Source organism: Adiantum capillus-veneris, chromosome 3, assembly GCF_014529385.1.
Source record: "Adiantum capillus-veneris isolate H3 chromosome 3, ASM1452938v2, whole genome shotgun sequence".
In the NCBI taxonomy this organism is placed as follows: domain Eukaryota; kingdom Viridiplantae; phylum Streptophyta; class Polypodiopsida; order Polypodiales; family Pteridaceae; genus Adiantum; species Adiantum capillus-veneris.
In genome coordinates this window covers 143,060,536-143,088,266 of record NC_140933.1, presented here as the reverse complement: position 1 = coordinate 143,088,266, position 27,731 = coordinate 143,060,536, and positions in this window count along the sequence as shown.

Here is a 27,731-nt window from a genome sequence, read left to right as displayed (position 1 = left end):
AAATGGCACAAATGTTACCCAGAAACGAGCCAAATATCACCTTCACATTGATTTGGACAATGAGTACCAACCATTGATTAAGCGCAGTAAAACAAACACACATATACCTCCCGCTTCCATAGACACGCTCAGAACTCAGGGAGCTAAACACATAGATATCTGGACGAGAGGCTCTCTCTACCCTAAGAATCCAATGACTAATGCGTCTCCACCGTTTGTCAATCCTACAAGCTTATTGACCTTTGCTGGTGATGGAGAAAAGGGCCTTCTAGGTTATTGTAAATCTCTTACAAGAGAAGCTGAAACTTACAAGAGCATTCTCCAAGCTCAACAATGTGAGATTGTTTGCCTTTCACATTTACATTCTACAGATCACGTTACCATTTTGCAACATAAAACAGAGGTACAACAACTGAAAGGAAAGGTGCGAAGTTGTCAAATGAAGGACACCATCTCGGGTGGTCGTATCCGAAAGAAGAAATTACGCAATCTTGAAACATTGCAGGTTGCATCAGGAGGTCTCAAGAAAAGAATCTGAGCATTAAGGTGATGCTTCTTGGTTGGCTACATTGTCTTAGTTAAGTAATCTTTTTGTTTTTTCTTGTTATGCCTTGTTTTCATGTGCCTAAATAGTGTTAGTGAAGCAAATTTTCTGTTATTTACTTATGCATTGTCTTCATGTAGAGATTCAATCTATCCTGACAAGGAAAACATTGACCCCAAAGACAATATAGGAAAGAGATTGAAGCCACTTATAAGTAGAAGCCTGGCAGCAGATATAGTACATGACAAGAAGTTTAAGGTCCTACAACGAAATGTAGTGGACCGCTTTATTTCAGAGAACTCAATGCCTGCAAAAGAGATACAAGGCACACTTGATTCACTTGGTGTAAGCAAAAGAGGATATTCGGCTATCCAAAAGTCTGTCTCATCCATCTTTGTTAAGAAGGGTATAAAATCCAAACTTCTACCATCAGCCTTAAGTGTTTGGAAAGAGAGGCTTCAGCTTGCTCGACAAGTCCATATGACCCGCATGACCAAAAACTGACCCGAAGCGGCACTAAATCTCAGAAACGGCATCAGACACACAAAGCGTCAAAATGCACTTGCGGCCAAACCGCAAGTCCGTTTGCCACCAAATTTCACGAGCGGCTTTCCTAGACCATCAACAACCAAGTCCTATGGTGGTAGACCAACACAAATCATCAAAGGTATGTAAACGTAACCACGAGTGCTTCTAGAGTGACAAATTGCCAAATGGAGCTCCGGTGAAGCCAAAGTTGACAAAAACCATACGGCAAGGATCCCCAAGGGATTGGGAAGCTATGGAGACCAACATCGAGGAATTTCATCGCCAAAAAGCACTCCAAAAGTCAGGAAACGGCTCGGAGGCTCTGAAGTTCACACAGGGAGCTATACTCTATCCATTTGACTTTTTTGTTGAAATTAGGCTCAAAAGGGACTTAGGGGGGCAAAGGGCAAGCACTGGGAGCACTAACATTGAAAAAATCATCACGAGACATCCTACGCGTAGGATGTCTCAAGGGCACTTTTTGGCACAAAACCCAACAATTTTTGTCATGCACATGTTCTGAATGACATTTACAAGCCCTACACCAAGTTTCATCACATTTGGATCAGATTTGACCTCATATGCATGGAAAAACGCAAAGTTAGGGCATAAAGGCACTAATGGGCCATTGACCTACCAAATCTTGTCCAAATCTCATGAAACTTGCACAACACATTCACATACACATCAGCTAACTTTCTGTGTGGTCAGGGAGTAAAAATGAGGAATTAGACATCCTACGCGTAGGATGTCTAATGGACCTTCTTGGCATGGAGGGGAAGTTTTGTCATTCCAGATTTAATTACCTCATCAGCAAGAGCCCATATGTCAAGTTTGAAGCCATTCTAATCACTTTTGACCCCCAACACCTTCAAGATACACTTTTTGAGCCCAAAAACACCTCATAGAGCCCTACATGCATCAAATATTATCCAAATTCAAATCCAAGAACATGGCCATGTTCCATAGGCCAAGGACAACCCACAGAACAAGTTTCATGCAATTCTGATGAAAAAGACATCCTACGCGTAGGATGTCTTAAGCTTAAATTTAGCCTTCTGAGCAAGAAAGGACATCATAGGAGCCAATACCATGATGCATTGAGCCTATATACCAAGTTTCAACCCATTTGGACATCAATTGCTACCCACGATGGACAATCTACCCAAACTGTGACCTAAAGCTTAAATCAGCCCAAAAATCCACTTTGTGACATCCAAATTCAAATCCAAGCTTATAACCATGTTCCATGAGCCTTACACTACCTACATGTCAAGTATGAACCAATTCTAAAGAAAAAGACATCCTATGCGTAGGATGTCTAGATGTAATTTTTTGGCCAGATTTGCACCGTGAGCACATGCACAGCATCACAAGTTCCTTTTAAGCTATAATTTCAATTTTCAAGTCATTTGGATAAGTAAAACTCAGTTTAGCAGCTGATATGGAAAAAACGCTAACTTTGGATTGCTGAGTGCAACAGGATCTATGGCAGCCTCGAAGTCACCGGCAAAGAAGAAAATAATGACAATCAAAGATTATCTGGACGAGGTGTAACCTTTTGTCATTCCAGAGGGAACACTAAAGCCCATCAACACCTGGAAACAGGTAGATATGTTAGAGTCAAACGACCTAAAGATCTACCAGGGGGTGTTCAAAGACAATGAAGGCAATGTAATAGAGCTGCCAATGCTGCCAAGAGAGCTCAATAAATTTTTCCGAAGCAAAATGGCCGGCTACTTGGAGAAAATTGACCTGCATAACTATTTCGAAGCAATACCAGCAAGGGTGGACGTCAAAAGAGTATGGGAGTTTGTAACAAGCATCAAAGAGGATAGAGTGGCCAAGATGACAGATTTGCACGGCAGACCCGATACAGAGATCATTATCACAGAGCGGGTTGTAGCCCATGCACTAGATCTCTCCAATCAGGGAGACAGTGTGACAAAAAGAAGGGATGAAGTCAAGGTGTACAAAAAGAAAAAGGCCAATTACACCTTTGAAGACATCGCCAACCCAAAGGTGGCGATCGTGAGCCAATTGTACAACCAGTACTTCCACATGTGCACGAAGAGGCCACAGAATTACAGGATGTTGCCAGGTGAAATTGCCGTACTTCTTCCTCCAGGTGCAATTGCCACAACGTCTACTTGGGCAATGACAAAAGGCACCCCAAAGATAATCAACTATGCGGCATACATACATGACAGCTTGGTAAAAATGGAAAACAAAAGCCAATCTACATAGTGCCAGGAGAAATGATAACCAAGGTAATTTATGCAGCACTACACGCCAAGGGAAGGTGGCCTGACCCCCCATCTCAGAATGACTGGCTAAGGGTAAAGGAAGACAAAGAAGACGAGCCACAACGAGCACCAAGGGTGGCTACAAGGTTGAAGAGACGGCTAGAGCCAGTTGAAGAGGAGCAACCTGAGCAGAAGAAAGGAAAAAAGGAATCTACTCAAGTGCCGGCCAAAGAGACGAGATCACAAAAAGCGGCTAGACTCGAGAGGCTGATGGAGAGTTTCCGAGCAGAAAGAGCCCTCAAGGGTAATTTAAACGAACTATGGAAGCCATCTCTCGAGTCTATGTCCGGATCATCCAGAAGAGTGCAAAGGGACCGCTTTGAAGACTATATCAAGAATTTCGAGATTCTTGATGTTGCAGCATAAAACATTCCCCATATCCCTTTCACCGAGGAAGAAGTGGAGCAGATACGGCAGACATTGCTAGATGAACAAGAAAACCAAGAAAGGGAAAGAAAAACGAAAGCAGATAGAGACTTTAAGGGAAAACCTGCAGCTTTACTAGATAACCCAAAACCCAGCCCACAGCCATCACCGCAACCATCACCACCTCCTAGTAGCCCTCCACCAGAAGATTAAGGAGGTTGATGACAATCAAGAAGAACACCAGGCTGAGAAGCAAGAGCAAAGGCAAGAACCTGAGCTCAAAGAAGAGGCCAAGCCTACGTCTGAGCAAAAAGAACTAGAGGAGGCATATTATGCATTTTTGGACCTGCTAGCTGCAGGCTATACAAGGGAAGAAGCCGCCACAGTCGCATTCGACTTAGCGAGGACAGGGCATAAAGAACAGATGCTAGGCATCTGGCTAGTTGAGCTAAAGGAAATTGCTACCGACACGGTAGACCTGCACCCGGCCTCTAATGATTGGGACGTGGTGATGACAATGCTAGCTAGAATAAGAGCACAATTTGTGGCATCAGACGAAGAATTGATAACTCTAAAGGCCACCAAAGAAAAGACCAAGATGGAAAGGGATATTCTGCAGGCACAAAGACAAGGACAAAAAGAGAGAGAAGTTGACCTCCAAGCCAGCTTGGCGACGACTCTACAAAACTGCCAAGCAAAGGAAGAAGCAAATGAGGTAGCAACAAAAAGATTACAAGCAGCTGAAGAAGAGTGTATGCAACTCAGCAAGTCATTGCGAGATGCCGAAAAAGAACGGGATAATCTGACACTCGAGCTAGCAGAAGAAACTAAAGAAGTAGAGGCCATGAGGAATGCAAAGGAAAAGGTAGAGATAGAACAAGAAGCAAGCCTAGATGAAGTCCTTGAGCTCAAGGACCAATTAAAAGTCAAAGATCAAACCATCCAGAGGCTGCGAGCATCACCTGCTAGAGTTAGAGCTACGAGCTCGACTCAAATCATTTCCGAGAGTCAAATATATGAGGAGCAGATGCACGAACTCCAGAAGGAGCTGACTCTCGAGAAGTAGCATAGGTTGATGATGGCTGAAGGTTCTATCGCAATGCAAACCAGAATGGAGGACAGCCAAAAAGCCCTACAAGAAGAATTAGAGAGCATAAAGATAAAGCTCGAGAAGGCTGAAAAGGTAAACGCTGAACTCAATGACCTCCTCGTCACTATGGGCGGAGAAGCCGAAGCGGAAAAGCAGACACTCCTCAAGCAAATTGAGGAGTTGAAAGGTTGGCAACAAGCGGAAGTAGAGAGCTCAGGGCCAGCTGCCAATGAGGGCATCGACCTCGACAATGTGGCAGATCCTGTGGACACACCCATGCCAGAGGAAAGCATAGCAGGATCCTCTCAAGAGCCCCAGGATCTAACACAAGAAGAGGAGGAAAAATTGCATAAGGAAATAGAGGCAGAGCTCAGAGAAAGCACAAAGGAAGCCTTGGAATGGGAACTGAGGGTTTTCAAATCTATGACAATTCAGAAAATCGACGCCAGCAATCTTAGGCATGAATGGATTCAACCCTCTCTCCCATATCCATTGCTGAAATATGAGGCGGCAACAATAAACAGGCGAATCAGAGAAGAGCCAACGGTCCCTCTCTACAACGCAGACACCTCGAGGCCAGAAGGAGTAAAGCCTCTAATAGTGGATTCTCAGCCAAAGTGGAGGAAGGCTTGGCTTACCAAGTACCCGCAATATCTAATACACTTGGTAGAGGCACCGAAACACATCAGAGACAACCTCAGCTTCTATCCTCTACCAAGGGTTAGGACGTGGAAATCACAAGAAATCTTACAAAGAAGCCAACCCACTTGGTTGAACTACCCAAAGTTGTCGAGCGTGAAGGCAGGTGAGAGAATAAGTGTACAATACATGGTGAAAACCCTAACGGGCGCCATAAAGTTGTTCACTGGCTCACCTGAACTTACATGCATTATGATGAGAAAGATCTGCAGAACCATCCTAGCAGTGTTTGAGACCTTCAAGCCAGGCCAGGTGACTGACATCATATTCTTCTTCCAGGATACATACAGATGTGCTTATGATATGTCAGGTCAGTCTTCCAAGGAGGTGATACATGCGTTGTATCAAAGAATTATGTTTCTCCCATCCTATCACCTCCAGGAATTTGAAGAAGGATTCTACACGGGGTTCTTCACAATGTATACAGATATCTTTGGCCCAACAATGCTAAATCTACATGGACGGTACGAATCACTGCTAAAGATGCGGGAGACCATAAGATGAAGCAAAGGATCAAGGCCATGTCGGGGACGACATGAGCAAGGAGGGGGGGGGATGTTAGAAGCTGGACACACCCCACGGCATCTAACTACTCGGCGGACTATTATTTTTTGTAATTATTCATTCACCAAGGAAAACCCGATTTTTCACCTTGTAAATATTGGGACTTACAGAAGTTTCCAGATTGTATCCCAGTTTTGATAGTTAGATTGAGTAGATGGTTGATTTTGGAACTTTAGGGTTTGAGACGTTGTAAGGTATATATACCACTCTTTGACCTTAATGAAAAAACCTTTTGTCATTTAAACAAGTTTTAAGTCTATGAGTGAGCGTGCTGTGTACGTGAGAGAGAGTGTGAATTTCGTCTTGACGCTACGTGTGCTACGGTGGTCGGAAATGAGTGCGGAGAAGTGCAGCATGTTGCCCTTGACTAGAGCTACGAGCCGATACCAACATTGCGCGCATACGGTCCGGCTTTGGGAGCTCCTTCTACGAGCTTCATCGGTCAATTGGGTGAGCATACATTATCTGATTTTGCATTGCAGCATATCCACGCGTTCACATTGAGTAGAGCTACACATTAGGCACTTCAGATTTCGGAAATGAAGACCTACAGATTTCGGCCAGACATCCTACGTGTTTCTCCACCGAGTGTTTTGGGTTGTGATTTTGGTTCATAGACCTTAGGGAGAGCGGCCTATAGGTATTAGTAGGGTCTCCTTCAAGTTCTATGGTGTTTCGAAAGTGTTTGATGGGTGTTCGGCTCTAGCAAGCGTTGTAGGAACTATCCTCTTTTACACTCTTGAAGACTGTGACTTAGACAATTGGTAGGGACCTGTGTAGGAATTAGTTAGGAGTCGGTCGAGTATAGGATGACACCTTATGCTTGCTTCCATGCACCTGCGGGTCGAGCTTCGTCCTTAGCTGACATTACTTGTTAGGTGAGTTCTCGCTGTGCTGACATCCTTCGTAGCGTACCCGTCCAACATACGCGTAGGATGTCTCCTAATGATTTTTTCAGTTCTAGTGCTCCCAGTGCTTGCCCTTTGCTCCCCTAAGTCCGTTTTGAGCCTAATTTCAACAAAAAAGTCAAATAGATAGAGTATAACTCCCTGTGTGGACTTCACAGCCTCCGAACCATTTTCTGACTTTTGGAGTGCTTTTTGGCGATGAAATTTCTCGATGTTGGTCTCCATAGCTTCCCAATCCCTGGGGATCCTTGCCGTATGGTTTTTGTCGACTTTGGCTTCGCCAGAGCTCCATTTGACAATTTTTCGCTCTAGAAGCACCTGTGGTTGTGTCTACATACCTTTGATGATTTGTGGTTGTCTACCACCATAGGACTTGGTTGTTGATGGTCTAGGAAAGCCGCTCGTGAAGTTTGGTGGCAAACGGACTTGCGGTTTGGCCGCAAGTGCATTTTGATGCTTTGTGTGTTTGATGCCGTTTCTGAGTTTTAGTGCCGCTTCGGGTCACTTTTTGGTCATGCGGATCATATAGACTTGTCGAGCATGTCGAGATGCTCCTACCCATGAATTTTGGTAGCATTTGGTCACCGTTTCGCCGGTTTCCCATTTGGTGGCCTCTTGCGGGTTTCTGGGAATTTGGCTTTTTCTCGATGGTTTCCCACTGCCTTTGGCTATCCAGGATTGGTCTCCTAGACTAGGGTAAGCTGCCGATGAAGTCTTGTTGCTTTCGGTTTAGCCGTTAGGCCGTCGTCTCTACTTGTAGGTCTCTACCGCTCGCTTTGTCTGTGACCCCTACGCTAGTTTTCGCGACATAACGACAAACATGCGCAAAAAGGCCAAGGTGGTGATCCTACCTCTCAAGTCTGAAGCTCGTCGGGTAGTTGTGCGTGGCGTAGAAGCTGCTGGAAGGTCAATCCGCTCTAGGTGGCAAAAGCTCTCTCCACAAAGTCAATAGTGAGAATGAGCTAAAAATGGGGTGAAAATTTCTTATAATGGAGGTCCCCGAACCACTTTCATGAAATTTGACATGTGCTCCTTTCTTCTTGCGAGATGTGGTTTAGGCTCAAAAATTTCTTGATTTGGACTCCATTTGCTCTGTTTACCAGAAATTTGGCATTTCGGTCAAAACCTGGCCAAAACACGCTTTTCGCTCCATTCTCATAATTTCACCCCCACTGTACCATAGGTTGTCCTATAGTCACTGATCATCACCATATTTTTTGTTTTTCATTACGACTGTTTTTCACCTGCTTTTTGTATTTTTGAAGTTTTTCTGCCGAAAATTAGCAAAATTAAAAGAAAAATAGCAAATCAAACCCAGAAAATTCCCAAAAATCATAATAAATCAGAAACATCACCGCAACACATTATATACACTTACATGCACTTTTTATGGCCGGATTTCTTTGTTTTACCAATATTTTGTCTGAAAAATGGCTATTTCTACTTATATACACACACCTAAGGGCTTGATTTGGCGTTTGGCCCCATATACGTGTAGCTTTATGTTGTATAAGGGAATATATACTTGGGTTACTCCAAAAAATTTCGCAATCAAACGTCAATCCTTGAAATACTAAAAAATCATGCCCTTTTTTGCTTTTTCTGTTATTGGTTCCGCATTTGAGAATGCCTCCCCCCCTCCTAGTCGGAGTCCTCTCGGACGACAAGGTTTCGCCTTGGAGTATGTGCCGTGCATAGGTTGAAAACGTTATGCTAATGCCTGGCCGATTAATGTGGCCCTACTTTATGCATACTCGGTCAATGCATGGAAAAATTAATGTTGTGCAAGAGAAGGGAATAAGCAAGATGCTTATTGGCATTCGCCGTCGAGGTTTCCTTCTTTCTTTGCAAGTAACAGCTGTAACTCTACTGCTCTCTGTTTAATTGTCTTTTTGGCAAAAGGCAATTGCTTTGCCGACACTGTTGGTGGAGTTGTAGCTGTTTCTAAGGATAGAATTGGTTGGGATGTAATGGCTATGGGCCTTATGACGTTGTCTATCCATTGCTATTTTGTTGCTGCCTTTTTTTGTATATGTTTTGCCACTTTCCTCTTTTCCACTGGTTAGTCTTTCATCGGCATCTACATATGTCGGTTCTCCTTTTTGAAATGCAGCTGTCTGCTGTCCATTGTTGCTTGTACTGCAGGTAGTTGCTTTTTCTTTGGTATCCAAATACGAGTGACATTTGGGTTATGGCTAAGCATTTTCTTTGGGATCCATATCTTTTTTATGCCTTTGGTTAGTGGTGGAACCATCTACTTCGTTGGAATCTGTTTGTTACATTGTTGTTTGTCTGCCATTGCATTTCTATCCTTCCGCATCCATACTTGTTTACCTTGTTTTGGTAGCCTAGATTTTTGCATTGTGGCCGGTGACTTTATCTGTCTGTAAGTAGTATGATCAGCTTTTACCTTCATGTTGAATCTTGACCACCTTTGCTTTCCAATCTATTTGTACATTGTATGATTTTTGCCAAGGTTGCCCTAGCATCATTGGGTGTTGTGTGCTTTCATCTGTCACCACATAGAATTTGTGTGGATAAATATATTGATGTAGATGTACATGCAATATAGTCCATCCCAATGTTTTCAATGGGTGTGATGTGCTACTTTCCAGCACTTGGGGAGTAGGATGAAGTTGATCTTTGACTTTGAGTTGTTGGTATAATCCGTAAGAGATCAAATTTGCTTGAGCACCCAAATCAAGCAAAGTTGTTGATTCAACTTGATTATTGCCCACTTTGATCGCAATTATTGGCTCCACTGTTTCCTCCTCCAACTTAGTTAGTCGAATGGAATTGATTCGCAATGGTGATCCACGTTTTTGTTGTTGTCGCAGAAGCCGTCTTTTTGCAATGCGTTCTTGTGCTTCGGCTTGAGCTTCCTCCCGTACTCTCTCTTTTTTCCTTCATTCGTTGTTTTCCTTGATGAATTTGTTGGAGCATCTCCTGTGTGAGTGGTAGATGATACCTCCTCAGTCGACATCCACTAATCCAGTTTGGCATTTCTTCAGCTGCTAATGTAGCAAGCTTGACAGCTCCACTTTGTGATAGATCACTAATCACAAATGGTCCCATCCCTCTCATTTTAAGTTTCTTGGCATGTTGTTTTAAGGTATAAACAAGTACGTAATCACCTGTTTTGAACTCTTTGGTACGCACATGTTTGACAAAAAATTCCTTTTGTCTTCTCTTTTTAGCATAGATTGACGCTACTGCCCGTAAGAGGAGTTCATCTAGCTTTTCAAGATCATCAATCCTTGAAGAGAGCTCATGCCCTGTCCATTCCAAGCTTGTTGCTACTCGTAGAGTTGGGATTAAAAACTCTATGGGTAGAATAGCATTTAGGCCAAACACCATGTTGTATGGTGTTGTTCCTATTGATGTTTTGTAAGCTACCTTGTATGCCCATAGTGTTGAGTGTAGCTGTTGATCCCAATGTGTTCGTGATTCTGACACTATTTTAGTGAGAACCGTGCATAGTGTTTTATTTGTGGCCTCAGCCTGCCCACTGGCCTGTGGATGGTATGGTGCGGATTTCCTATGTATGACCATGAATTTCTCTAGCAGATATTCAATGACTTCATTGAGAAAATGTGTTCCACGAGCACTGACAATTTCTATGGGTAACCCGTAACGTACAAAAACATTCTAATACAAAAATTGTGCCGTGGTGCATGCATCAGCTTTTTGTGTTGCTTTGGCTTCGACCCATTTTGTGAGATAGTCTGTAGCAACAATGATATATTAGGTATGGGTGCAATATGCAGGGGGTGAGATAGGTCCCACAAAATCAATGCCCCATTTTGCAAATTCTCTTGCTCCCATCATTGGCCGTAATGGTATCTCGTCTCTTTTTATTGGCATCTTGGTGCGTTGACATGCATCACAACGCTTTACAAACTCTTCGGCATCCATGTGCAATGGATGCTACCAAATTCCTGCGGTTAAGACAATTTTTGCCGTCTTATCGCCCGAAAAATGGCCTCCACTTATTCCGCTATGTGCATGTTCTAGAATCAGTAGTTATTCGCTTTCACTTGCACAGATTCTAAGTTGATTGTCCTTTGCCCGCTTATAAAGTTGATTTCCAATTAACTAAAAGTCACGTGCTTCCAGCTCTATAGCTTTTTCCCGTGCTCTTGTGATGTTCTCAGGGAACGTCCTGGTGGTTAAGAAGTCAATAATATATTGACTCCATGCAGGTGCTATGTTTGCCTGAAACAAAGTTGCGTGATCCACTGGTCGTTTGGCACTACATATAGTACAATTGGCAACATAGGAATGTGTGTCCGCATACATAGTTGGCCAATAAACCCCTAACTGTTTCAGTCTCTGGTGTGTCTTCACGGTTGAACAAGGAAATGCACAACCCTGGACATGTGCCTCTTCAAGGTAGCACTCGAATTCTTCCGGATTTATACATAATCGTAGGATTAGGTCAGATTCAAGATGATACAGACGTCCTGCTATCAACTGGAAGTTTTTTGTTTGTTGAATTGTTTGCTGTTTGGATTTGCATTCCATATTATCAAACTCACTTCCAAAGGGAAGAATGCTAACAATTTCTTGAGACCATTTGGGTACCATTTCAATGTTGAAAAGGTAAGCATCTGGCATGTCATCATCTACTCCTTTAGGAGCTTCCCCGTTGTGTATCCTTGAAAGATGATATGCTTGTAGATGGGTTTTACCCTTTTTGACCACCACTGTGGAGTCAAACTCTAGCAATATAATAAACCAGCGAACGATTCTCCCTGTATTGCAAGGTTTATTTACTAGGTACAAAAGAGCTTGATGATCTGTGAAGAACACAAATTTGTTTGCAAGCAAATAATGCCAAAAAAAAATTACAGCATAAATTATTCCTAACCCTTCCCGCTCGGTGGTTGTGTAGTTCTTCTCTGCATTGTTTAACTGTCGGCTCGCATAGCAAATGGGAAAATCCATTGTTTCGTCTCCAGGTTGAGCTAGAATACTTCCAATGGCATATGCTGAAGCATCAATGTGCACATGGAATATCTTTTCCCAATCTGGTGCCTTTAGTACAGGTGCTGATATAAGATTCTCCTTCAGCTTTTGGAATGAAGTTTCACACTCCTCGGTCCACTCGAAATTGACTAGCAAATGATACAGAGGTTGTGCGATAACCGCATACATGTATATGAATCTTCGATAATATCCGCAGTCATGTCCCATGAAGGATTGCACTTGTTTTGCATTAGTAGGCCTGTGCAGGTCTACAATGACTTTGACTTTGTCTAGGTCTGTGGTTATGCCATTTCTTGAGACAATGTGTCCTAAGATTCTTCCTTGCTTAGCCATAAATACACACTTTTCCTGGTTTAGACAGATTCGATATGTTCTACACTTTTCAAAGACCTTTTGCAAATGGTCTATATGTTCCTCTCACAGAAGAGAGTGTACACAGAGGTCATCCATGTAAATTTCTAAGAATATTCTTAGGTATTCCTTGAATGCGCGAGTCATTAACCTTTGGAAAGTGATGGTGCATTAGTTAAGCCAAATGGCATAACTCGATACGAATAAATCCTCCATTCTGTGGCAAACGCTGTTTTGTGTTGATCCTCCCTTGCTATTGCCAGTTGGTTGTATCCTGAAAACCCATCCAGAAAGGAATAGGCCCGTTTCCCGGCCACTCTAACTCAAGGACATGTTCTGTGATTGGCAAGGGATAATTATCCCTTATGGTTGCTGCATTCACCTTTTTGAGGTTTACACACACTTGCAGTTTTCCATTCTTTTTGGGAACTACCACAATGGGTGACACCCAATCTGTATGTTCAATCTCATAGATAAATTCCGCTTCCATCAGTTTATCAATTTCTTCTTTGATTCGTTTAGCAAATGTGTCATTATATGTATAAGGACGTTGTTTGCTAGGTTTTGCATCCGATTTCAAAGGAATTGTATGTTGGCATATCAATGGATCAACTCCTTTGAGGTCTTTATAGGACCAAGCGAACACATCTTTATACTTCTTGAGAAGCTGTGTTAGCTGTGCTTCCTCCTCAGGCTCTAAATCATTAGCTATATAGACCGGCTGAGGCTTTTCACCTGGTTCTGCGAGGTCTATCTTTTTTGTATTTTCGGGCCCATCGTAAGATTGTTGGTTGGTTCTCTCCCTGATTGGTGGTGTCATGATGATTTTTCTATCTTGGATAGTAAATTTCCGATAGTGTGATGGTACGTTCATGTTTGCCTCTTTTTGACTCCCCTTTACCATCACTATCTTCTCCAGTAGTCCATATCTCTCTCAGAGATCGTTTCAGTTCTTGGTATTTCTGTTTACGCTCCGGTTTGGTCCACTCTTGGTCTTTTGTTGTTTCTTTTTTTGAATTTTGAGATTCTTGTGATTTTGTTTCGGTTTTAGCTTTTCGCACCTTTTTTGTTTCCTCTCACGTTCTTTCTTTTCGATTTTCTGAGAATTTTCTTGATATTTGATCTTTTACACAATCCTCTGTTTTTACAAGCATCAAATAGTGAGTTTTATCTTTTATCCTGGGCATCAGGTTCTCTCTCGCTTTGTTTCCTGCTCGTTTCCTCCTATAGCGTTCTTGGCATCTAGGGTGCTGATTAGCAAAATCATAAAACGTGATATTCTCGGCTTCATTTCCACGCTCACTTGAGGTGTCTGAACACTCATTATCTGCATCATCATTTACTTCCAATTGTGCAGAGGAGTTGTAAAACTCTTCTGGTTCTGGAGGTTCTCCCGTCTCTTTTTCTGGTACAACGCTTACCATGTAATAGGGTAGCACATCATAGCCATCCTTATTGCAGAATTTTGTTGTTGGACTGTCGCTACTGGTACAGACATCCAATGTTGCCAGTATGTGTTCCCATTCTAGAGGTTCCAAGGCATCTTTAGGGAAAGGTTCCAGAATATACTCCTTGTCCTCAATTTCTCTTTCTAAGACGCATTCCTCTTTTCTTAAGATTCCACAATGTGAAGCCCCGCACATCCATAGCTCTTTTGGCTGCCCTAACCATGCTGGTAGTTCCGATCCTGCTACTGTAGCGAAATCAAACTCTTCCACTGGTGTTTGATTTACATCTTTGTAACTATGGTCTTTCAGGTGTATTTTAGTTGTTGTCTCGCCATGTCTAAGGTATATGTGGTCATAACCCCAATCTTTGACCATCTTCAATTGTCTCATGAATGGTCGTCCCAAGATTATCTCATAATTGTTCTTTTTGTCGAAATCGACTATTGTAAATGTATGCTCATACTTGATTCTGCATGAAGTGACAATTACTTTTTCTAAGAGTCCTAGAGGCTTTTCCATGAACCCATCTGCCAATTGTAGTTTCATTCTGGTACCCCTCAAAGCTGGTTTTCCCCATTTATTCCAGATTTCTTTGGTGGCGATAGCAACCCCCGCTCCACTGTCAAGAATAGCCTTGGAAACTACTCCTTGGAATTCTACCGGTAGCGTGGTATTTCCGTCTTCTCCCTCGCAATATTCTCCAACCTTATTCAATGGTACTGGCCTAGTGTTTAGATTAGGCCTGTCCAACTCCCTGATCCCTTCTTGTAGCTTCAAGGTGGGGTCTTTCACTCCAAATTTCTCTAGGCATTTTTCTACTGTGGTCCACATGTTTGGCCTTAACCTTAGGAGTTTTGGTAACGTTATTGTGCATGCCACCGGGGTGGATAACAACTCAATCAATCCTTGTGAATCCATCACCTTGTTAGAAGAAAGTCTTTGAGATGGGATCGCTCTCACTTCCGACTTAGCTTTGTACTCTCCCAGGTAAGAGGGTAAAGTTCTCAAAGAGTCTGGTTGGCTGTGCCCCAAACTAATAGATCCTTGGTCTCCCCCTTGTGAATGTATCTCAAAGTCCATCTGCGATCTTGCCTCAAATTCTTCAATAGGAGGTAAGATCACATTCTTTTCTTTTCTTGTGCTATTCATGTGGTTACTCATCCTATTAGCGTCGTTGGCCTCACTAATTTTCTTCCACAGATCATCTAGACCTTTACTGTCCTTACCCATTTCTGCCAATATTTTAGGCTGAAACCTGTCACTTGCTCCATCGGTGGTATTTGGCACTATGATAGGCTCTCCTTTGGACTCGTAGTCATCAGTGAGTCTCTCCTTTGTTTCCTCATGTTTCTCTAATGTTGGTTGGATAGGGGTTGGAGCTGGTGCCTCATGCCAAATTGCAGGTTTACCCAGCAGTTCTTCCATCAATGATTGAGCCGTCTCAATCATATTTTTACACATGTCCAACCTTTGTTTTTCTATTTCTGCATACGGATAAGTCATCCACCTTTGCTCTTGGGTTTGGTTCTTTTTAAGTCAAGCTTCATAAGCTTTCAGAAGCGCATCCAGCTGCTCGTTTACCTTCTCTGCCAGTACAGATCCTCCTGATCCTGCACTTTTGGGTTCTGCAATTTCCTTGGGTGCTATGGCTGCTGTGGTGTGTGAGCTTAAGCTAGCTAGATCCTCTAACCGCTCCAATCTGTTCTTGGTATGTTTCAACTCCTCGGATAGGGCTGTTTGCTCTCGTTCTTTCTTGGCCTTCTTACGCGCCTTCCTAGCTTTCCAAGTGCTTTTCAGATTTTTCATTTCTGAACTTTGGGCATCGATTTTTGGTTCTTCAACTATGGGTTCGTTCGTCCTTCTTTGGGCTTGGGCTCGTGTTACCGCCTGAATAGGTATGATTGTTTCATTTTCTGATCCTCCACTAGAAGGTACTGTTTCTAACATATTCAAGGTGGTTTTTGCTCCTTTGCTAGGGTTTTTAGGGCAATTGGGAATCCAATGAGTAATTCCACATTCTGGGCAATACGCATTGACTCTAATGATTTCCTCATGAGGACAGTCTCTCAGCCAATGGTCTCCACCACAGTTGTAGCAGGGTCCCTTGGGTTGTTGAGGTGCTCCTTGAGCTCCTCTTTACTGATAAGCCTGTCTCTGTCCGCCCATGCCTCCATTGGCTATGAACAAAAATGTTCGTTCATCTAACCTATATCTTCCTTCTCCTGCGGTCTGTGCAGCAGTTGGTGGTCCTTGATTCCCTCTCATGCTCCATGGTTCTGGTGTCGAGGGTTCTTCTGGTGGATAATAGACAGGGTTTGTCGCATATCCATTTGGATCTTCATAATATGCATGCATATGCACCAAAGCCTTTTCTTCTGATTCAGTTATCGTTGGTGTGTATCTTATACCAACTGGTCGTAATCTTGGTAGGGGTGGTTGTTGTCCCAATACCGCTTGTGGTCTTTCTACACCTACAGGTCCTGGTAAGTTGCCTGCTTGATATCTAGGCATCGGTGGAACTTGAGGGGAAGCTACGGGAGCTTGGGGAGCGTAAGCTCTCTCTCTCACATATCCCTTGTTATATTAACATTCCTGGGTCCCATGGTTTGTCCATTTTTGTTCAATAGCACACCACTTGGGCTGTTTAGCCTGGGGTTTGGCGTACAAGTTGATCATTTTTAGCACTTCATCTACAAGCTGCTCCTGGTTTACCGCTATTTCTCCTTTCGTGCTGTCTTGGAAGACTTGCTTCCACTTTGCTATGAAGATGAATCGTCATCAAGGTCCTTGAACTCCCCTTCTTTGTAGACCGCACAATTGTCCACAAGGTACAGAGCCTCCTTGGTCAACTCATTCAACGTCGTGCTCCTCTTCATATGTAAGTCTTTCTGGAGATCTGCATTCCTTAGTGCTTGGATGAATATCAGCATAAGTCAGGACTGAGTTGGCAGTTCTTCAACAGGACAGAACTTAACATATCTTTTTAGTCTTAGGGCTGCCTTTCATACAGATTCTCCATCTTTTTGTTTGAATTTATGGATTTGTGAGACGGTATTATGAGCTATTCCTCTTTGAGAGAATTCCTCAATAAACTCGTCAAACACTTCGTCCATCGACTCAAAGTCTCTACGCTCTACAGACTCAAATCAAGTTGCAGCATCATACTCTAGGGTTAGTCCAAACCCTGCAAATTGGGTAGGAAAATCTAACACCTCTTTGGCTCTAATTACATGCACAAAGGCTGCTACATGATCTCTTGGGTCTCTGTTTCCTGTGTATTTCTTGTTTACCCATTTTTGCACTTGAGAAGGTCTAATTTTGCGATGGTCTACAAACCTCATCATTGGATCACCCCGTCCAAGTCGATACACCTCCTCAGGCCTTCTGTAATAGGCTGGGTCCTCTCCCAATGGTGCTCCTAAGCCATAATTTCTAACGCTTCTCGCTGGAGGTGGTTCTTCTCTTCGAACTCCTTCCATGGGTGGTTCTCTAGGCTCCGTTGACCCTTGTGTTTTTGGCTTACTCTCTGCCTGATACCTTGAATAGTGTCGTGGTTCTTGCAAATCCCTGATCCCTCGTGCGGCTTGATAACCATCTCGGTTTTGGTCTGGTTTCATTGTTGCACTCTATTGAAGCCATGCCTGCAATGATGGCTGGTTTGTTGGATGGTCTTGGTTGTTGAATGGTTGTGGTCGGGTGGAATGTGAGGTAGTGCCATACTCATCTGAAAAAGGATTTGTTGAGTTGCTTGGGGTGTGGGCGGATCTTGGCACTTCCTCAGGGGCATATGCCGATGCTCCTGGACCTGTTGCTCTCTCTACTTCCTCTGGGAGGATACGTTGGTATTCTCGCCCGTATCTATGAACAAAAACTATGCCCTTCCCCGTAGCAGTTTCATAAGAGAATAAGTACAAAACCTTGTCTTTGCTTAGTTCGTTTATGTATGGTTCTTTGCTGCGAAAGTAAGAGACAATACCCACATTCTCGTTATAAGTTGGAACCCTGATTGTTTTCTTATCATACATAAAAATAGCTTCGGGCCGATTAATGTTTGGTGGCGGTTCTTGAGTTTCTGAAACCATTTTTCCTTTTGCCACGTTATCTCCATATCTATTGTAATCTTCAGGGTTACTAACTATTAGATAGTGGTTCCCCTTTTCGTCTTGGTATCTATCTCCATCATCATACACTCGGATTATCTCCAATCTTTGAGCTGGCCTCTCTTCGATACAAATGCTCTTGTGGCCTCGATAGTCAGAATAGACTAGGGCTCCTCTCGAGTTTTTTCCCTCTAAGAAGATCACCGTGAGCTTGGAATCACTCAAAGGATTTTGGGAGGTGCTTCCTCCTCGCATAGGCCCATCATAGGTGAATCCTCCTGGTTGTTGACTACCCATCATGAAGAAAGATTTGTCTGACGAGGTGTCAGTATTACTTCCTTCCTCAATAATCGGTGCTAGCGGATCTAGCCTTGCTTGAGTTACACTCTCTTGAGTGGACACTAAGCTACCTTGGTCACCTGCCACCTTCTGGTCTCTAACAATGTATCTTCCCGATCTTAAATTCATCAAACTTATCAATGCAATTTATCACAAATTCAACCACTCACCTGGCAATGGGTCAGTTTCTGCACAACTTCTTGCTTTGTTGCTGAATATACCTGTACACAAGCGTTTTAATTTCGGCAATTGAATCAAAGCATTATCTGCTAGCGGTTATCTTAGTAATGATTGGTATAACTGGAGAGTTAATCTCAACCACTACTGTATTTTATACACTATTGATGTTCTGGATTAGGTTTGCTAATCTGAAATAGTACTTCCCTCAGTTGTTGATCAATTTACGCGAAAAAGTCTGAATTCAGTCTTTGCTTCGTCAAATGAGCAAATAAGGTCCAAATTCACTTCTGAAAGAAGTTCTGGAACCCTTAAGCCAAATGGAATCTCACTGTCTATGCCAGGTCAGATTTTCTTTGCAGTATGCCCCAATAGACATCCTACACGTAGGATGTCTCCTGTTGTGTTTTGCCTGGATTTTTTGCACTATTGTTTCCCCTTGTTGTGCTGAGCTTACATCTGCTTTTACTTTTTGATTTGGATACCTATAATCTGGTCAATGAGTCAGAAATCTGTTCCAACGGCCTGTTGATGGTATTGATTAGTCTAATCAACTCCAAATTGGACCAAAATTGACTAGGAGGCTTGCCTTAGGCTATATATTACCTTACAATGCTCAAAGTCAAAGTCTGACATCATTTTCTTGCATTAGACATCCTACGCGTAGGATGTCTTTTTCTTCAGAATGGATTCAAACTCAAAGTCCAGGCTCCCCTTGAGTTGCTGATCACTTTAGTATACTCAGAATTCAGTTTGGAGTCCCAAATCACTTAGAAGACATTCTACGCGTAGGATGTCTTTTTGGCCTGTTTGACCCCTTGATGTCAGTAACCCAATGGTATGCTTAGATTTTGATTTGGATGTCAAAAGTCCCAAATTTCAGCTGTTTTTGCTTTTCCAGTCAAAAGTGCTAAAGTCCGCTTTGAACCCAATTTTCTTACCCAAATGAGGTGAAACCCCTTTCAGCCACTCAATATATCATGCAAGACATGCTCATGCAGCCATCTCATGGTTTTGGTCTCAAAATAATGTTTTGGCACTATTTGGGTAGACTCTCTGCAATTTCAGTCTATCTGGCCTTATCCTGTCAAGATATGGCCAAATCTCCACTTTCCAGTTGAAATTAGGGTAAACCCTACCTCCTGAACACACTGCTCAACTCAAAATCCCAAAATTCCTCCCAGATTGGCTTGTAGACATCCTACGCGTAGGATGTCTCCTGGCTTAAAATTAAAGTTTTTTTTGACTGGAATGCTCCTGATGCTCTGTAGATCTGTCAGAAACACTCACAGTAGCTTTTGGACTTCAATTAGGCTTTCAAACACAATTTTGCGTCTTTTTGCTTCTTTTACAAACTTGTAATGATTCTACCAAGCAAGTGTACATGCATGAAATGCTCTAGATCCTGAATCATGATGTCCTACTTACTCTACTCCTATCTATCATGAAGAAATGGTGATAATGGTGTTTTTGGCTGCTTTTTGGCCTCTCTGGACTCTCAAGCTCTCCTCTCACCGCTTCTACCACTCCAACTCCTACTCTAGAACTCGACTACTACCTAAAAGTACCTAAGTCTACCTCCTCTACCTAAGTCGAAGGATCTAGGTTAGACACACGCTTCCTAGACTCCCTCTAAGACCTAGAGAGTCCTCCACCCTCTAATCCTATCTAAATGTAAGCGAGAGTATTGGCAAGCCAAAAATCCCAATTCTCAAGGATTAGTCTTGGTCACCTGCCTAAGGTTTTCATCCCCAGCAACGGCGCCAATGTTGGACGGCTATGCCGCGACGGACGTCAGCACAACGAGAACTCACCTAACACGTAATGTCAGCTAAGGACAAAGCTCGACCCCCAGGCGCGTGGAAGCAAGCATAAGGTGTCAATCTACACTCGACCGACTCATAACTAATTCCTACAGAGGTCTCTACCAGTTGTCTAAGTCACAGCCTTCAAGAGTGCTTAAGAGGAAACTTCCTACAACGCTTGCTAGAGCCGAACACCCATCAAACAATCTCGAAACACCATAGAACTTGAAGGAGACCCTACTAATACCAATAGGCCGCTCTCCCTAAGGTCTATGAACCAAAATCACGACCCAAAACACCCGGTGCAGAAACACGTAGGATGTCTGGCCAAAATCTGCAGGTCTTCATTTTCAAAATCTAAAGTGCCTAAGGTGTAGTTCTACTCAATGTGAACGCGTGGATATGCTGCAATGCAAAATCGGACAACGTATGCTCACCCAAATAACCGATGAAGCTCATAGAAGGAGCTCACAAAGCCGGACCGTACGCGCGCAATGTTGGTATCGACGCGTATCTCTAGTGGGGGGCAACACGCTGCACTTCTCCGCACTCGATTCCGACCATCGTAGCACATGTAGCGTCAAGACGAAGCTCACACACTCTCTCTCGTACATAGGATGCTCACTCACAGACTTCAAACTTGTTTTAAAATGACAAACGTCCTTTTATTAAGGTCAAAATGTGGTATATATACCTTACAACTTCTCAAACCCTAAAGTTCCAAAATCAACCATCTACTCAATCTAACTATCAAAACTGGATACAATCCAGAAACTTCTGTAAGTCCCAATATTTACAAGGTGAAAAATCAGGTTTTCCTCAATGAATGAATAATTACAAAAATAATAGTCCTCCGAGTAGTTAGATGCCGTCGGGTGTGTCCAGCTTCTAACACAAGCCTTTAAAGAAAATGATTGGGTCTTACTCAAATTTCCCAAGGCTCGATTAAGTCACACGAAGGGCAAGAATCCTACGGGACACCAAAATTACTATGCTAAGTTAGGAAAAAGGTACTTTGTTCCTTTCCAGATTCTTAAGCCAATCAATGAGATGGCCTATCAACTTAAGTTACCCAACCATTGGCTCATACACAATGCTTTCCATGTGAGCCTACTAAAGCCTTACAAAGGAGAGCCACCTCAAGAACCAACTATTAAAGACCCACTGGAGATCGACGACCAAGAAGAGGTGTTGCAGTTGAGTCCATTCTCCGACATGAAGATAAGGCATTAAGAGGTGGTAAGACTATCGGATGATAACTTAATAAGTTTAAGAATTATCCTTTTGAAGATGCTAGATGGATCCATGGCATACAATTAAAGGATAACCTAAACCTTGTCAATGCTTACAATACTTCCCTAGAGTAGTCAAATGTACAAATGTTTAAAATGAACAAAGTTTTTTTCTTATAAGAATCTCTTTTTTCTCATTGTGCACAAATGTTAAATAGTATGCATGCTTAGATCAGTTTGCGAAGACGACGTCTCCCAAACACCAAGTAGAGCTTATCACTCTACTATGGAAGATTGATAGGACTACTATGAGGACATGCTTGCGCGGCAACTTAGGCTCTCAAGCACCAAATGGATTAGTCATTCATTCTAGAACGATGCCCTAGGGTAAGATAGGGATCCTCTACCCGCTAGAAAAAGGACTAGTGAATAGGCTTTATCTTCTCTACCCCATAGTCGAGGACGACTATGATTTCAAGGGAGAAGTAATGTCATAATAACTAATATCTAATTCTCCTAAATGATTTTCTCATGTTAAACTGATCATTTAATATGGGGAAGTGCCAAGGGGAGAAAAATCTAGAATATTGGTTAAGCTAGCAGACTGGCCACAGTATGGATCCACAAGAGGGAAAATAGGGATCCAAATTGGGGGCCATCTGCAAAAGAGCAATGTGCAACAAAGGTCTTTAAAGACCTAAGCTTCAGCCCATTATGACTTCCAAAATGCTAAGGTTCCAAAAATCAAAGGTTGTGTCCAATGGTCAAAGCTTAAGTCAATTGGATGCTTTGAGTGTGTACAAAAAGTCTTCATGAATCCTACATAGGAGGGGCAAGCCTTGGAGGTAGGGAATGAGAGAGAAACACACACATACACAAGCTTCCTTTACACAAAGGGAATGAGGGACACATGTCAGCTCCCTAGCCCAAATACCCACAAGGTGCGCTCAAATACTATTGGATGGCCATGGAGGTGGACCAATGAGAATTAGGCTAGAGTAAATCTAGTTTAATATAGTTAAAAACACTTAATGAAATAACCAATAAGAGTTAAGCTCTCTAGAAGACTATTGGACAGTCTCCCAAGGGGTCCAATGAGCATTCAACTGCCCAATGGCTTGCCTGATTCCTATTGACCCAGTGACAAAGGGGTCCAATGAGAGTTTAGTTGCATTAATTAATTACCTAAATCTCTCACAAAAGGGGAAAGGGGGAAACATGTCAGAAGACTATCACTTATGATCCTTAAATCCTATTGGCTAAGCCTGGAGGGGTCCAATGGGAAGCCAGCAAGAGGAAATAGCAAGAGGGTTTGACCAAGAGAGAGAGGGGGCTGAATTTCTCAAGGCATTATCACAAACACACTCACACAATCTATTGTCTGGAGCAAGAAGACTCTCTCTCTCTCTCTCTCTCTCTCTCTCTCTCTCTCTCTCTCTCTCTCTCTCTCTCTCTCTCTCTCTCTCTCTCTCTCCTTCTCAAGATTTAATGGAAAGCTTATCACCTACTCCAAGCTTGTGAGAAGGGAGGCCTACACCAACAACTCTTGGCTTTGTGATGCAAATCCAGCCAAGAGACAAGCTTCAATCCATGCTCATCTCCTCTACCATGCTAATTACTAAGCTATGCTATGCTAATATGAGTGATAATGTGAGGAGATGTACATCTTTCTCTTAAGACTACTCCTTCTTCCTCTCAATCTACTCTCGTACCCTGCTAGCTCTCACCATCTTGGAAGGTGTGTGAGGTCTTGGGTCTAAGATCGTGAGGGAATTGATGTTATGTTTTATAAGTGTTTTGCTTAGTTCTTGAAGCTTCCATCTTCATTGCACTAGCTAGTATTGAAGGAACAGAAGGAATTGTATTGTAAAATGTCTCTCTTGATGGGAGAAACCTATAATACAAATCCTTTTGGAGGAAGGACTGGCTCCATGTAAATCCGGTCAATAACTTAATTTCTCTCTCTTTTGAGGTATTGTTCATGCTATCTAACTAGGTGTTATGATTTTTGTTGCTCTCTCCACCTAAGCACTCTTGTTATGCTAATTAGGAATCTATTCTAACGAAATTCTCAATATGTTCATGCTATTTTCCGCTACACACAAGTTACTAGCCCATTAGATGTTACATTTTCAGTTCATGCATATTTTTATTCATAAATTTTCATAGCGTCGAGCAAATTTTATTTTGATGCATAAATAAGCAACTATACATGTATCGTGCACACATCACACTTACATGCATTGAACACTTTAACATTATAAGTGATTGCATCTAGGAGGATGCCCTCATATTGTATCCATTGAAAACTTCCACAGATTTCTTGGCCAGACACCATTATTGAGGATATCCTCCTATAAGTGCAATCCAAGAGAATACAAATGGAGAGACACCCTTCCTTTGCATTCTCTTTAAACGGCCAAATGCTTCCCAACCTTGTCCTTGTTGGGCATGAATTGCTTTAAACAATGCATTCAAAAAAATTGCAAGTAGATCCAAAAGCTCATCAAAAAATTTTCTAGTTTTGAAAGTACACAACATTCGGCATGCTTGTTGATCATAGCAATGGAAATCTTGCATAAGAGACCCATCTAACTATCACATCATGATTTTTTTGCCATGTCAACTTCTTAACTAATGCCACATTCCTTCAAGCATGGGTGACTACATCTATAGAGAAGCCATCCCCTCCCCTTGGATCTGATGAAAGCAACCCTAGAGCTTTCTCACCCTTGCCTAGGCAAAGATACCTTGCATATGTGTTCTACTTGGAAGATGTCCTCCTATTGCATCCAATGAAAACATTATATAGATTCCTTGGGCATCTTCCCACCATAAGTGGACTCCAAGAGACTACATTAGAAACAAACCCTCTCTAAGGTCTATGCATTTATTAAAAATGGCATAGTGTTTCCTAGCCCTTCCACATTTGGGAATACCTACTTCAAAGCATTCATACCCACATTCAAAAGCTCATTAAAAGTGTTCTTTTATTTTAAAAGAGCACAACATATGGCATACATTTTGAGCAAAGACCTGCAAAGTGTGTCTTTTTTTAAGATCCCCTTCATCAATTGCGTTGTTCATTTGTATGCCCATGCTAATTTCTTAACTAATGCCACATGCCTTGAAGATGCAAGGATAGGTGATCGCATCTATAGACTATGCATCTATAGAGAAACCCTCCCCTTGTATCTATTGAAAGCATCCCTAGAGCTTCTTCACCCCTCCTATGACATCCTAAGATGAAAATATTATGCATCTATATTATGCATGCGAAACACATTTTAATATATGTGATTGCAAGTGGTGGATGTCCTCCTATTCTATTCATTAAAAAATTTCAAAGCTTTAATGGAAGCCATTGCTACGTGTATCCTCTTATTAGTGAAGTCCAAATCATCGCGGTTGGACATAAAGCCTCTCTTTGCGTTCATTGAAAATATCCTAGTGCTTTTGAGCCTTGCCCTTGTTCATGTGACTAAAATCATTCATGCCCAATGCATTCAAGATGCAAAACAGACATGATTGCATCTGAACAAAAACCGACACTCTACATGAACTAAAAATATCCCGATACTTGATGGCACTTCTCTATTTGTCACATCACCAGATTTCAAGAGATAAAATCCCAAATAGGAAGATCATGAAACCATGCTTCTAAAACTGCAACTCAATTGACAGACATATCAACCTAAGCAATGCTTAGCATGACCTCATTTTCAAGAGCCTATGACTAGCAATTTCATCACCATGGATTCATTTTCTTGAAGGACTTCTTGCATAATGCCTAATACCTTCAAGATGCAATTACAAGAACGTGAACATGAATTATTCACTCCTATCCTACCCCATTCTAGTGTTGTAGTCCTCCCCATCTTGGTCATAGCATATTGAGGCCAGCCTAGAGATTCTTTGCTTTGCCCATGTCATGAGCATACCTTGAATATGTGCTATCCAAGAGGCAACATATACCATATGCAAATGAGCGGTGTAAGTTAATATATGGGACCTATCAAGACATAGACCGAGAGTTTATGCCGACACCAAATTATGATAAGATTGTTAGCAAAGGGTTGTTGAAAATGGACGTTGTGATTTGTAAAGCTTCTGTGAGCATGTATGTCAAATGCAGTGTGATTTTGAAAGAACTATTTTTTTTTTGTGGGATGCAATCTCTTAGAATGAATTTTGCAAGAGATAGCTAAGAAAGGCATGGAAACTTTGTGTTATTTTCATCTTATGCAAAGAGAGGGCTCCAACCCAAATGCAATCACCCTTGCTAGAATCTTGAATTCATGGCAAACAGATTCATAACAAGGTTGTTTTTTTCAAATGTAAAGCAAAGATTGAGGGCCCCAAATGTGATCATTTAATATGCAAGGAGTTGACATGGGCCAAGAAAATCACCATGAACTTGTTAGCTAGGGGGTTTTATATTCGAGTATCATTCTCTTAGGTATCTCAACTTGTTGTAAGGCGGTTGTCATAAGTGTGGAATATTTGGCCATTGAGAGGAATAATTTTTTTTGGGATGCTAAAATAGGCCTTAGAGGAGAGGGGAGAAATGTCTAAAAATTCTTATTATAGCTTTTTTCATGCATAAATAGTTAATGACCTCCATGTGTAGTATTTAAATTATGTTTTGAAAAGGCCCACATAATGTCTTTACATATACAGAGGCTACATACATTTCAATGAATGCTTTAGGGGTATGTTACACTTCTTCTTTCCTAGTCATGGACTTGGTTCTCATAATTTTTTTGTGGCTAGCTTAGAAAAGCAATGGATGTGCGATCATTCACCTCATTCAAGTTTGTTGGAACCTACGGCTAGTGAGAGCAATTGCAAGTTGTTTATCATCTTGAATATCATTGCTTGCATGCATAGCTTCTAGATCCTTCATCTCTTTCCACCTCTTAAATAATCTCAATTAAGGCTCACATATAGCCGGTATCATTGCTACTGGTTAGTGCTAAAAGAAAACTTTCTCCAAAAGCGTGGCAAGCCCACATATGAGAAATAGGTGAGGTAAATAGACTAAATGTGAGGTTTTTACAGTAAATTATCTGATTTCTCTATATTTTGTAGGTTTTCTCACCTTCAAATTATAAATTTAGAGATAAACTTCAAATTTGTAGGTGAGATTGCACTAGATCTAGGTTTTCTTTGAGCACTTTAGTAGTGTTCAACTATGCTAATCACGATCTACACAATTATTGACCTCACCAATGAAAATCATGTGCATTAATTTTTCCTTTGACTGAGAATCCTATGCAAAACAAGAATCCAAGTATGCATATACAAGTAATCACATGATAAACCATGTCATAGTTAGCCACAAGGTGAGAGCGATGTTTGGAGAGGGTGTTGATGGAAAATCAATTGACAATGAAAGAGAAGCAAGTGATGAATATCAATTGAAGAGAGTGAAGCGATAGCCAATAGACTTCAACAATCCGCTTGGGAATACACAATCTTTGAGACTAGGTTTAGATGCGATGGAGGAAAAGAGGGGGAAAGGGTGCGTGCTTTCTTCATTGTAGCTCCTCATAGGAGCAAAACAAAAGAGGATGTCTTTGAGTCCCCCCAATAAATTGGGCAAGTCTCTCCCTTTCAAAAAAAAATAGTTACTGCTTACCTTTGCAGTTTAAGTTGCAGGTGGTGGAGCTTGAATGCGAGAAGCCCTAGTCATGCCATGCGCTTCACCATTGGGATGTCGATGACTGGCTGAAATCTTTCTTCGAAGATTTACATCTTGGACATAGTTGGATGCAGCGGGTGAGAGTTCCTCTTCGTTTTAGCAAAGGCTCCAATGCAAAACCAACGCATGGTGTGCTTTCTCATGTGTGCAAAGGGAATGTCATTTGTCGCTGGTTTTTTGCTTGTGGAAGCATAAACAATTTTTTTCCTCACTTGCATAGCCTTTTAACCCACCCTCGAAGGTAGAAGTGGGAGCCTACAAGTTGACCTAATTGACATTGATGGAGATTAGGGTGGAGGGTTGACATGCTAAGGCTGGCCTCGTTTATTATCTTCCTACACTTTGCCAATGCTCTTAGCTTGTCGAAGATCACAAGGAAGGCGATGATGGAGGCGACCATGGAAATGAAGGTGGGGTTGGGTCTTTAGGAGAAATGGTCCTTGTACTTGGCCTTGAGTTGCTAAAAGGCATCCAGCCATTGCACCTCCCTTATGTGAACAATAGTGCTCTCATGGAAGCTCATAAGCACACCTCCATGTTGTATCAAAGCCCATAATCATCAAGAATTTCAAAAGAGACTC